Here is a 13,556-nt window from a genome sequence, read left to right as displayed (position 1 = left end):
AATTGTATTTTTTAAAGATCAACTGCTTTTCATTAACTTAACGATGGCCAGTTGGTCACACGTATGGTGTATAGTCATATGACATACAATTATCGACAATATGTTACAAAAATATGAGTGTAATAAAGAGTTATATGATAAAGATTGAGTAATATATTATCACATAGTAGGTTACTAAGCAGGAATTTAGAAAGAAATGATGCAAAATTATGGAATTCATTGCATCAATTCCAGTATCAAGACCACCTATATATCACCTTGATTTCTTCCCCTCTGTTAAAACACCCATAGAACACATACACAGTTCCAATCAGCCAGATTGAGTAACCTAGCACCAGCACATGATTTCTTCCCCCTCGTGTCTGTAAATAAAATCATCTAGAATTTATGATTATATCTACGCTGGTAGTATTTAGAAATTTCATATGCTAAAACTACGGTAGGCAAGATACATAATGAAAAGGGATAAAGGGAGAAACAGAGGGGACATTGGGCCAAAGTTGACAATGAATTAAATATATAATCCGTAAAATTGAATGAAATGGTGGACTGGTGAAAGGAAGAAGAAATGGATGAGCCGTTGCCAAAGTAGATTCCATTAGGGGTGTGCAAAAATTGGTCTGGACCGAAAAATGGACCAGACCGGACCGACCCAGACCGGACCAGACCGGACCGAAGACAATCGGTCCGGTCATCGGGTCGAGAAATATCAATTTCCGGTCTTCGGTCCGGTCCGGTCTGGTCCGGTCCAAAACCCGATTTTGGACCGGACCGATTTTTGTTAATAAAATATAATATAAAATACTTAAAAAGTTAATTCTCTCCTTTAATATGTTGTAAATATTATTATATTGTGATATGTTTTATTTTAGCTTCCAAAAAAGGCCTTAAAAAATTGATTTTTTTATATATATATATTTTTTTTTACCTTAATTTTTAGAAAAATAAAAAATATATAGAAAAAGGTCTACAACCGGTCCAAATCGGTCCGGTCCGGATTTTGGACCGATTTTATCGGTCCGGTCCGGGTTCGGTCCAAGCATAATCGGTCCGGTCTTTGGGTCTCAAATTATCAAATTTCGGTCTTCGGTCCGGTCCGGGTCGGTCCGGTCCGGTCCGGGTTTGGACCGATGAACACCCCTAGATTCCATAAACCTCCTTAATTCCAGCCATTTAATTTAGAATTGATGTTTTATTAGGGAAGGGAGGAGATTAAGGGATTGAATTAAATCAAAATTGAAGAATTAAGTGGGAAGGGAGAGAATTGGGGGTAACAAATCAAATTGGGAAGGCTTAATTGCAAGGAAATAATGGGAAGAAGATAAAAACGGGCAAGATGGTAATCAAGGGACAGTTAACAACAACCAAAGCCAATCCGGGAATGGAGAATAAGTAGGTGACACGTGGTACAACAAAGAAAAAGGTAGAATAAGAAGATGACATGTCGTGGAGATGATTTTCTTTTTTAAATACTAGGTATTGATTATTCAATCAAAATCACTCATGATGTACTGTGTAAAGGTAACTATATAACCTCTATAAAAACACTTGAAAACTCACTTCATAATTTAAAAAAAAAAATTAATCCAAAAATAAACAAGTTATTGTTACTATTGTTGGGTACTTGGGTGTGACATGATTTTTATTTGACTTACTTAAGATTGAATTGCACTACTTTTTTAAGACTAGGACCCGGACCGCACATTATCGCGCGCGGATGCCCATCGTTAAAAATGATGAATTTTTGTCTCCTAAATCAAACACGAAAAAATGAATAAAATATGTTTTCTTGCTCTTTTTTTATCATTATTATCTTATAAATATGGAGGACAATGTTTTAGTGGTTTAGAAATTCTGTAAAATAGTCTCATAGTCAACACATATCTATATGTCATGGAGGTTATCCTTATATGCATGTGTAACAGAAACGTATGAGATTGTAAATGTCATTTATGTATCCTTGTGGTTTTGTTTCTCTTTCGCATACTCTTCGTTCCTCCGTTCTCTGTAATTTATTTTTGTATTCATCTCCAAACTCATAATAGTAGAGATGAATATCCGAACAAACTCATTTTCACGAACAAGATCAAAAAGTAATATTAGATGTATGGATATTTGACGCCGATCAAGTCCCTTCAACCGACTTTATAACAATCAATAACAATACCACATCCAAGTAACCATTTCCATTTCTATAAAACTCATACGAATATTTTGTTACGCCATATTAAGCGATTCTTGTACATAATACGCACTCTGTAAATTGTATATCATACATCACACCTATCCTAGCCAGTAATTTCTACGCCCAAATATATCTGTCTCCCATGAGCTGGCAGTGATAGATCTAAAACATATAACAATCCTAAAGCTTGTATGTCAGTCTTTAACACCATCCTCTATCTCCTCGTCTTCAGGAACTCCTCGAAGATATAGGACATTGTTGCACCTAAGAAAAAAAATACCCTAGAAATACAAGGTGGTGTTAAATTCTGGAGTTTGGGGCTAAAATGAGAAACATGCAAACTAAATAAACTCAGCAACAAGTTCACATGAAAGAATGGATGGCATAGTCTGTTATGAGCGAATCTAATCAGCCAAATATTTATTCTATAAACCATCATATCACAACACCAATATCATAAGCTCAATCCCAATCTCACCCAATTTGTGGATGAGGAGTGCAGAAAGGCACCTCTCAATAAACAAGAAATCACTCCATGTCACCTCCCTACATATATAACCAATCCCTCAAAGCTCAAAAGTATAACAAGTCACCCAAAAACCAGCTGGTTATACCAATTTAAATAGGTGCAACCAGTTGGACAATGATTTTGTATATTCTAAATTCTAAGGAACGAAGTTTGTGGCAGAAGCACAAGTCATAGTTGCAAAAAATTTACTTTATCATGCTAAAAAGACAAGAGGTGCAATCATCTACTAAGAAATTTCATTTGCAATAACAGTAAGTATCGAAATAAAACTTTGATAACCTGATGAAGATCTCCAGTCTTTTGACCTTCGATATACTCTTCAGTGTTCGGCAGCTGCAAGCAAGTCATCAATGTGAAAGATAAGAAACTATGAATTCAACAACACAATACAAAGAAAAGCATCCACTATTGATAAGTATTTCCTCCTTGCATCAAAATAAAAATCAAATTTATATTAGGTGCATGAGAACATGCTGATGAATTGTAAGAGTGTGCGCATGCCTTAAAATTGATATGTATTTACCAAGCTCTCTACAGACACAAAATTCTTGTTTCTTGTTTGCACCGGGTGGAAGAGGCCATATGATCTGGTATGGTCATTGCACGATTTCCCTCCTATGGTAAGTGGCCCTGTCAGAATAGTTTGAACAACCTGCTACTTTTAACCACTTCATTGAGCGTGTACCTCTCACAATTAAACTACAATAACACAAAGATTAATAGAATAGCCGGTTTTAATGAAAATGAAATCAACAAAGGAATATTTGAAAAGTTTCATAAACGTTTTTTTAATCATGTCATACTTTTTGTCATCCATCTCCACTCTTATATCATTGATCTCAACACCAGGAAGTTCTACTGTGACGACATGGCTGGATTCGGATTCAATAACGTTTATCCTTGACGACCATCCTATTTCTACGACAGATTATGGATAACTCAAACCATAGCATATGATATAATTTCTTGATTACTAAGAATGATTTATGTGACTCTAGATGAATATGATTGCAGTAAAACAGTCTGATAGTCTGCTACTTTAAACTGGAGTACAACATATATGTGGCATTTTGTCTTACCATTTATTGGAGAAGAAAAAGTGTGTCTTGTGCAAGTTCTTTACTTCTCTTTTGGTGTGGTAGATGTGTGACATTTTGATTTAGGTAACATCTTATCTTGTTTAACGGGTTCAGTTGCACTACTATCGAAACAGTTCAATTCCTCTCGAGCAGGTCTAGAAAAGAGTGGTTGTATAGAGGCAGGACGAGAAAATAAAGGTGACTCAGGGGCAGTAGTATTTTCTCGTTTACCCACTTAGCAGAACATACTCCTGGAATAAATCATGTTTTCACTAGAATATAGAAAGATGTCACTGGAGAAGTTAACTTAAATTCGAGGGTAGTAGTTTCTTGGAGTGAGAAAGAGGCCCCGGGCTAAAGTAAAGTACGTGCAGTGCCCAAGGCATAGCCTACCTCGTAAAGTACCCTTGAGAGGCAGATGATTGGCGTCCAAAGTGCATTCTGCTATCAAGCCTTCTAAATGAAGTGCTTAAATTGCTGCTGCAGTTTTGAAACATCACATATTTTCAAATTCTTGTTATTACATAGTACAAAGTACGAAAGAAAAAAGAGAAGAAAATAGAGGATTCGTTCAAGGATTCCACCTACAAAATGAAAAACTTCAAGGTAACCCGTTTTTGAATTTTTATGACCGCACCAACAGCTACTCCGGACAATTCAGATAGTGTATACTCTGTCAGTACTACTCCGGACAATTCACATTCTTGTTATTACTTAGTACAACAATTGGAAATCAGGTTGTCAACTACACCACCCATAACATCAAAAAGATTACAAGCCCAAATCGAAAACCCTAAATCTGAATAATTTATAGAAAGTTGATATTTAATTTTCACGTCATTAAAGAAGAAGATTGAGAAATTTAATACCGTGCAAGAGTATTCCACTGCGCGTACTTCTCGTCTACGCGCAGCATCAAAGATTCGGATAAGGAGAAGGTAGATGAGCAAAATTTGGAAGGAGAAGGTAGAGGAAAGAGAGAGAAGTGAAGGAATTTTAGGGTTTGCTGTGTGGAGAAAGAAGATGAAGATATTGCCATTATAGGAGCTCCAGTGTAGAGAAGAGAAGAGAAGAAAAGAGAGAGAGCGCGCAACAAAGCAAACGTGGTGAAGATAAAAGAGAGAAAGCATGGTCAAATCGTTAATTCACTATTCATAAGAGAAATATTACTTTTTCAAGGAAGGATTTGATGGTTAGGGACGTCATTTTATTATTCCAAATGTATAGTTGTTGCTTTTAGAAGGGTTAATGACTGAATTTCACTATGGCCATGTTCGATATAATTAGTGGTAGCTGGCAGCGATTAGCAGTTGAGTAGCGGGTAGAGGTTAGAGTAACCCGTGGCGGTTAATAGTAGGGGGTAACGGTTAGCTGTCAAAATAGCAGGTAACTAATATGAGTGTTCAGTAAAGGTAGTGGTTGATATTATATATTAAAATAAAAGCTATAATATTATTTATATAAATTTGTCAAACGCTACCCGCTACCTTAAACCCTACTAAGGGCGTGTTCGGCAGTAGTGTTTGAGGTAGCGGGTAGCGTTTTGACCTAGTCAAGACGCTACTTGTAAAATTTGTAAATGTTTGACAAGGTAGCGGTTTAGCTAGCGGTTAGCGATAGAGGTAGCGTTAGGGTAACTTTTGACAAACGTTAACATTAGTAGCTTTTACGGTAGAGGGTAGCTTTTGACAAATTTATAATAAATTTTAAACAATATTCTACCTTTTATTTTATTTTAGAATATCAACCGCTACTTTTACCGAACACACATATCAGTTAGCCGCTACTTTGACAGCTAACCGTTACCCGCTACTGTTCACCGCTACTCGCTACTCTACCCGTTATCCGCTACTCAACCGCTAACGGCTACCCGCTACCGCTAATTTTGCCGAACATGGCCTAATTTTAATATTTGACAAAAGCTACTTAATCGCTGCATCTACCGCTAACCGCTACCGAAACAGCTAACAGGCTAAACACTTACAAGTTTTACAAGTAGCGTCTTAACTAGGTCAAAACGCTATCTGCTACCTGAAACGCTACCGCCGAACACGCCCATAAACTTGTCTTTAACACTGTTAATTTGTGCATACAATCACTACAAGAAATGGTACTATTAACGACGGGAAATCTCGTCGCGAAAGGCCAATAATCGTTGATTAACGACGGGATTTCCTGTCGCGAACCCGTCATAAAAGAGGACCGTCGTTAATAGAAATCCCGTCGTAAATTTGTCGTAAACCCGTCGTAAAAGACATTTGTGACGGTTATTCCCGTCATTGTTTAGTTGTTAGCCCCGTCGCAAAAGGCTTTTGCGACGGGATTTTTGACCCGTCGTAATTAGGTTGTCGTTAAAGATACAAATTCTTGTAGTGAATTTGTATATTTTATTGAGATAGGATTATAATTATTACGTTAACTAATGAAAATATAATACCCATTTTGAAAAAATTCTACATGTTAGATCGACCAAAACCCAAACTCCGATCATTAACCAACATTTGTAAATCCGAATTTAAAAATGACCGACCCAAATTTACTAGAATGAGAAAATAATTTATTAATAAGCGCTTCCGACGGACCTGTTTACAGGTCTACGCGCAAGATATAATTTTGTTTGGTTGTAAATTGAATGTGTTTGCTAGCCTAGCTTTAGATGAACATAGGTGACGTGTCTAAACTAATGGAAATTTTACTTACTAGCAATTATTTAGTTTATTATGGTGATAATGACATGAACTCAATTTAAAACATATTGGTCGTTGTTCTCTAATAAAATGATTCCTGTGGATTGAGTTTTTGTGGGGATAGGGGGTGTGTGTGTGTTTGGGGTTGATTGAAAGAAACTTGAGTACATGCATAAATGCATTATGTGTGCGAAGAGTTACAAACATCCTAGTTCATCAAACTTCCTTTTCGTGGTTGTTAAGAAAGACCAACGACGTACGTAGTATTTGGATAGCAAATAAAAGGGATCAATTCTAATTGCACCTAATGTTTTAACTTTTGGCTTTCTGGCCGCATACCTCATTTTCAACCTTTAAATCCATAAGACTGACAAATAAATTACTGTGTATTAGTTATACAAGCTAAATACTACTATAGATATAAAATGTTACTTCATATTTTGTCCTACCTCCGTTTTAAAATAACATTTACACTTTTTGTTTTAGTCCGCTTCGTAATATTCTTTACACTTTGTTTTATTCTAGTTTTTTGACGTGAAAAATTACTAATTTACTGATGTGGTTAAAAAGGCTTGTCCACCTTGAATTAATCGTAACGAGACATGTGACACCTACCCTACCAAGTGTTATACACTCTTGATTTGTATTACAAACCTTGTAATTGGATTACAAGGTAAGAATGGCCCAAGACAAGAAGAGGCCCAAATACTAAACGACCCACTCAACTCCTCTATCTCCAAATCTGTTAAGGACACGTGTCCTCATCTTCAAGGCTAACCAATCAGACAACTAGAGTTTTGGAACAAATCCCTAAAACCCTAGTCTTATAAATAGCCTAGATCCAAAGGTTGTACGAAGATTGTGCCAGCGCATACCTGATACCTCCGTGGAAAGAGTGACACGTCAGCACCAACGAAAGTTCCCACATCATTTGGCACCGTCAGTGGGGAGGTACAGTATCATGGCAGATTTCCAGCCTACAACTGAAGGTACGCGCAGAAAAAGGAACGTGGAGTTGTGGTACCTGTCATGCAACGGTAAGCCGGCCTACTTCAGTAAGCTCCTTGCAACAGATGCTACACGACCTTCGGCTGGACATCGATCACTGCAGAGTGGCAGATGCAGCTACAATACATACACCCTCCAAGAAGAGATTGCAAGAGCTTTTAATGAAGTCGGCCTAGAGTCAGGACAATCCAAGTCAAGTGCACTAGAAACCAGGGAATGCGAAGACGAACTACGTACTTCTCAGCCCTTTCAGGAGATATACGGTGACGGAAGGGCACTTAGGGTAGTTCGCTTGCATGAAACTCCCAATTACCATGTGAGAGAAGGACGCCCATGGCGGCGGATGGGACCAGTGCATCATATCCAGAAGAGGGTCACGCCCATGATGCTAGGGCACACATTCCCCTTTTGTATCAACATCATGTCTGGACCAAAAGAGCCCAAGATGACACTACTACATTTTTTATCAGATGCAACGGTGTAAATGTATTTCATGCAACGGTTGTCTCGTTACGGTTACAACAGGTGAGGCTAATGCAACGGTTTGGTCGAATCCTTCAGAGTCGTTGCATTAGGAGGGCTAATGCAACGTTTCCAACAACGGTCTATGACATGATAAGGCTAATGCAACGGCCATATGTTTTAAATAAAAAAAATCTAACTTGTCGCACCAACTGGGTATAAAATCGTACCTACCCCAAAATTTTTTTCCCCAAATAATTTCAAAATAATCGAGTTCCCGTGTTCCTGAAGAGAGAGAAAAGGAAGAGGAGAGAGAAACCCTAATTAGTTTTTTCATGCCTCGAAATCTAGACCTCCAACTCAATCTTCTCCATTTCTTCTTCCTTTAAAGAGGAATAGCAAGCTATTTAACACAAAGGGAGCCAACAGTTCGAGCCTTGTTATCTGTCGAAATAGAACAGGTTGAGAAAGGATTCTACCTATTTTTTGTTGAAAAATTCTTCTGTTATGAGAAATATTTTAAAGGTTAATTTTTTGTCGTTCCTTTCTTAATTTCCCCCAATATTTCAATTTCGTTTCTTGTCATTTATCAAAATTTAGGGTAGTTAAATATTTTCAATAATGGTTTCTATGATAGGGCTTCTAGAATTGAATGTGGTTACTTGCTGATCCGAAGATATTGTTACTCTTTCTCCTTCCAAACAATTCTTAAAGACGTACTGGTTAGTGTTTGATTTTCGATGAAGTAATTGTACCAATACCTACTTCAATTTTCAGGATTTTAATGTTAATTTTATGGTTTGGTTGTGTTTGCGTTCAATCTTTAGGGTACTACAGACTTTTTAATTATTTTTTGTGTTTAGGATAGTTATTGTGCTTTTTCTTGTTCTAGAGTTTGATTGGAAATATATTGTGTGTTGATGCCGGAAATATTTATGGAATTTAACATTCTAGATATTTTTAGACCTAGTTCTAGGAATCAATTTGGAAAAGAGAAGAATTAAACTGAAAGAAAAAAGTCATTGGAGAAGTAAAGTTTAATGTTAGTTTAATTTGGAGCTTTGCCTTTATTTTTAACTTGATTTTCTATTTTTTCACATCAATCTATTCGGAGCTAATGCATTACCTAGAATTGGAGTTACATGCTTGATTTTCTAGACGATTAAGGTAATGAACTGCATTTATATATGATGGAAAATTTCTACGGAAGGTTGTTCTTCCTGGTTGGTTGTTATATTTGTAATAAGATAAACTCTTTAGGGCTAGTCCTTTCTTTATATAATTAGATACAAGTTTATGACTACAAAATTTATGTCTCAATTCTTTAACATTTCTTATAAACTCTAAGAAATCATCCAAATTCATAGGCTCTGTTATGGCTCTTTTACACCAGAAGATAAGGGATTCATATACTAACTCTCATTTTAACTCAAATGGCCGTGAAGCCTTTTCAGATTGAGCATTTGTAATGGATCAAGAAGTCTTGAATCTATCCGGTCGAGAGTTGCAATAACTTTGTGTCTAGGAAATGTAGGGTTCGAATTTCCCATGGTTTCCTCTCTTTTGTGCATCTTGCCTTCTATTTTCCCCGTCCTTGAATTGGTTATTATCACATTATATACATGAGGGATCATTGTTATTTATCGTAGCAACTGGTGGTATATTACTTATCAAATCCTTTTATATGGATCTTTGTTTAAACTTTTAGTGATTGGTGGATATTTATGTTTCATAAGATGGCACATTCAACATCAAAACATTTTGTACTCATACAGCGTGTAGATTATAATGATTTGATAGATGAATTGAAATTGATATATTTTTGTGAGATATACATTTTATCTAGATAAATAAATGACTAGATATGGACAAGATTGAAATGGAGAAGTAAAGACAACACATATTAATCTTGGTTGAATTCAGCAGTTCCCTATGCTTTATAAGATTTAGTTTTTCTCCTTCTTTAGATAAAATATATAGAAGTACATTGGATTTAATCAATTATGGAAGTTCCTTCCCTTTCTTGCAATTTTGACCATATCTAATGTGAGGTGATGGTATAAACTTTTAAGGTTTTATTTTACCCAAGTTTTGGACAAAAGGTGGTGTAAATATTTACAACTTATTTTTTATGCACTCAACTAAGACTTTACTAATATAGTCAATATTTTGGAATTTTAAGGAGTAAAGTTCTATGGATTAGAGGTGGAATGACAGATACATGACATTTAAGCTATATATCACAGAAAATGAGACTAAGGAGATGGACGGTCCAAGTTCATATGCAACTACGTAAGTGTCTTGTGATTGATTTGTAATTCTAAACTCAATATCGGTTTATTTGTATATTAAATATACCCTCTATCTTTAAGTTTCCATTTTGTTCATTTTTATAGGTTCTGTTTGATTTCATGAATCAAATTGGAAGAAAAGAAGGCGAAAAATTTATTTTTCTACTTTCTCCAAAAAAATTCGTGAAGGCATATTGGTCAAGAAATGGATTAACATAGACGTATGATGATTGAATCCCATGGCATACGGATAACTAGTCTCTGGAATGTAATGCGTAGATATTTCCATAGGAGGTTTTACTTTGTTGACTAATTTGGTAGTGTTTCATTTTGTAACCTTATTAAAGGGTAATGATAAGTTACATGTGTATACATTTTCACTATCACAAATTATTTCTTATTAGGTTTACATATTTTCTTTTATAATATGTGCCAATAAATAAATAAATATTTTTACTAGCTCGTGTGTGTGTATATATATATATATATATATATATATATATATATATATATATATATATATATATATATATATATATATATATATATATATATATATATATATATATATATATATATATATATATATATATATATATATATATATAGGGCCCTCCAATGAGAAGATCACTAAAATGAGAAGAATGAGAAGCTATATCCACTGTCCAAACGAACTAAAACCAAACGCTGTGATATGGCACGTGAAAATAAGAAAAACTGAACCCCAATTAAAGGAATTAAAACACGATTTTCGCTGCTCCTTCCTGCGGTTCTCTCCCTTGCTTGTTGAGCTCTCTTCCATGGCGGAAATTATACCTCTCAAAATCAATTGTATCTCCTAATTCTGGTTCTCACATTGCATTATTTCTGAAAAGATGTTAACGACTCACTAGCATGAAGGTATTTTCTTCTGTTTTGTTGTAATCAATTACTCAGTAGTTTTGAATTTCCAAATTAGGCTTTCGGAATTATTGAACCAATTACAAATTGATAGCAAAATTGAATAAATTAGTAAACTTTGATTAGGAAATTAGTAAATTTTGATTGCGAAATTGTTAAATTTGGATTTGCTCATGTTGAATTTCGTTGGGGTTTAAGCTCTGTTGTTGGATTGTGTAAAGTGGGGGTTTAAGCACCAAAACAGGGAGTGCATTTTAGCTCAAAATGTTGCACATTCATCCAAATATATAATATGGTATGTGTTTTTGTTTAAGCATTGAGCAAATTTGAACAACTTTTGCTAATTTGCTCATGTTTTGCATAAATGAGCAATTTAAATTATGAGAAAATTTCATAGTGTATGAATCATGTGGTGCTTTATAGTACGTATATATGGAATACTAGCCTATTTTGTAAGCTTGTGTCTCCTTAATCTTCTGGTTCTTATTACTAATGCAAGAAATCTTAGCTCCTTGCTTAACACTCCTTGTTTAGCCCCCACATAAACTCACCAAAAGTTTATTTGTCAAAGTTTTACTAGATTATCTTAAAAGTTAGGAATAAGTTGAATGGTTTGATTAAATCTAGTGAAGTTGTTTGGGAAATACTCTTCAAAGGATTTGGTAGCAGAAAATGCTAAATATGGGAGGGAATAAATGAAATTGCTTCTACAAATTGTATCCAATGTACCTGATAAGAAGGTTATCAACGACTTTTTTTGTTGACACCGGACATGAAAGAATTTGTGAACAATTGGATACATAGTGTGTGGATGTATCTTTATATTTCAAAAGAATTAACAGTTTTATTCAGATAACAAAACTAAACCAGTCACGCAATAAATAACAAACTAACAAACGAAATAAGTTCTGCAAACAAGGAGCTTGTATCAGAAACAAGCCAACAAAATATGTGGCTTTTGTGCTAACAATCTGGCCGCACAATCTTCACCATTAGTACTCTATAGCTTAGCCATCCATCTGAGAATATCGCTCTATAGCTTATTCATGCTAGGTGCCATAAGTAAGAAAGTAACGAGTGCTTGAGCCTACATACATGAGCAAATTTCATAAATCTGATTTGCTCATGTATGTAAATGTGTTTTCCTGTAAACAACTGTAAATCTGATCTTTAGCTTGCAGCCTACAGGCATCTTAAAGTTTCCTTTTGGCACTTTTAGTTGTTGGTTTAAGTTGGTATGTCTGGAAATATGTCGAGTCTGCTAGCTAAAGATCCATTAACATGAAGGGTTTTCAGGAAATAACAGTTGTGTTAACTGTACATATACTAAGTTTTTTGGGTTTATTTAAACCAATAAGGTCAATTATATTGCTACTTGTCCAAGTATCATCCGCTTAGCTGTGGGCTTATAGTACTTTCTCCGTCTTAATATAATGGTCACATGCTCATTTATATGAAGTTTAATTCGAGATATTAAGCTAATTAAAAAGAAACAGAACTCTAATGGATTTTTAGTTATATTAGAGAAATCGTAGATATGATAAGTTGGGATAATGTGACAACTGATTGCATACCAAGGAGATCACCAAATCAGACAAACTAATGATACTTAATGTTGACCCACAAGAACTGTATGGATTAGGAGCAAGAAAGATTGGGGCAACTTCACTTCCCCCATTAGGTTGTGTACCTGCTACCATCAATCTCTTTGGATTTCATCAGGGTGGTTGTGTTTCAAGGCCCAACTCGGACGCGCAAGGATTCAATAGGAATCTCAATGCTGCTGCCAATAAGTTGTCTAAGACGCTCCCCGGCCTTAACCTTATTATTTTCGACATTTACAAGCCATTCTATGATTTAGTACAATCTCTCTCCAAGTCTGGTAACCAAATCTTTCCTTAACAGCGTATTTTTGGTTTAATCAACGATCTCTCTAACTCCTTTTATTTCTCTAGGATTTTCTGAGGCCAGGAAGGGATGATGTGGGGCAGGAACGTAACTATAGAGACAACATCACTTCTATGCAATCCAAAGTCTGAAGGAACATGCAGGATTTAAACTTCGAGCACACCATTTGGTTAAAATGAGTGAAACACTTTGCTTATTTGGTTCAAATGAGCAAAACACTTTGCTCATTTGGTTCAAATGAGCTATTTATTTTTGGTTACCAGATTTGGAGGTCTACTGCATATGTTATCGGTCTCTGGAGCTATATTGATAAAAGGAATTTCAGTAAAGTTAAGTCTCTTCTGCATGTTGATTCTTGTCTAGCATCATCACTCAACAGCTTCAGACTGACAATTATGAGAAGGTGAAGCTAGTGTTCTGATATGGGAGCGAGGCAGACAATTGTTGCATTAGCTAGGATGTTTTTTTTTTCAATAATGCATATAATCTTGACTAGTTGGAGTCTCC

The sequence above is a fragment of the Spinacia oleracea genome, chromosome 6, assembly GCF_020520425.1.
Source record: "Spinacia oleracea cultivar Varoflay chromosome 6, BTI_SOV_V1, whole genome shotgun sequence".
Lineage (NCBI taxonomy): Eukaryota > Viridiplantae > Streptophyta > Magnoliopsida > Caryophyllales > Amaranthaceae > Spinacia > Spinacia oleracea.
This window is presented reverse-complemented; position numbering follows the sequence as displayed.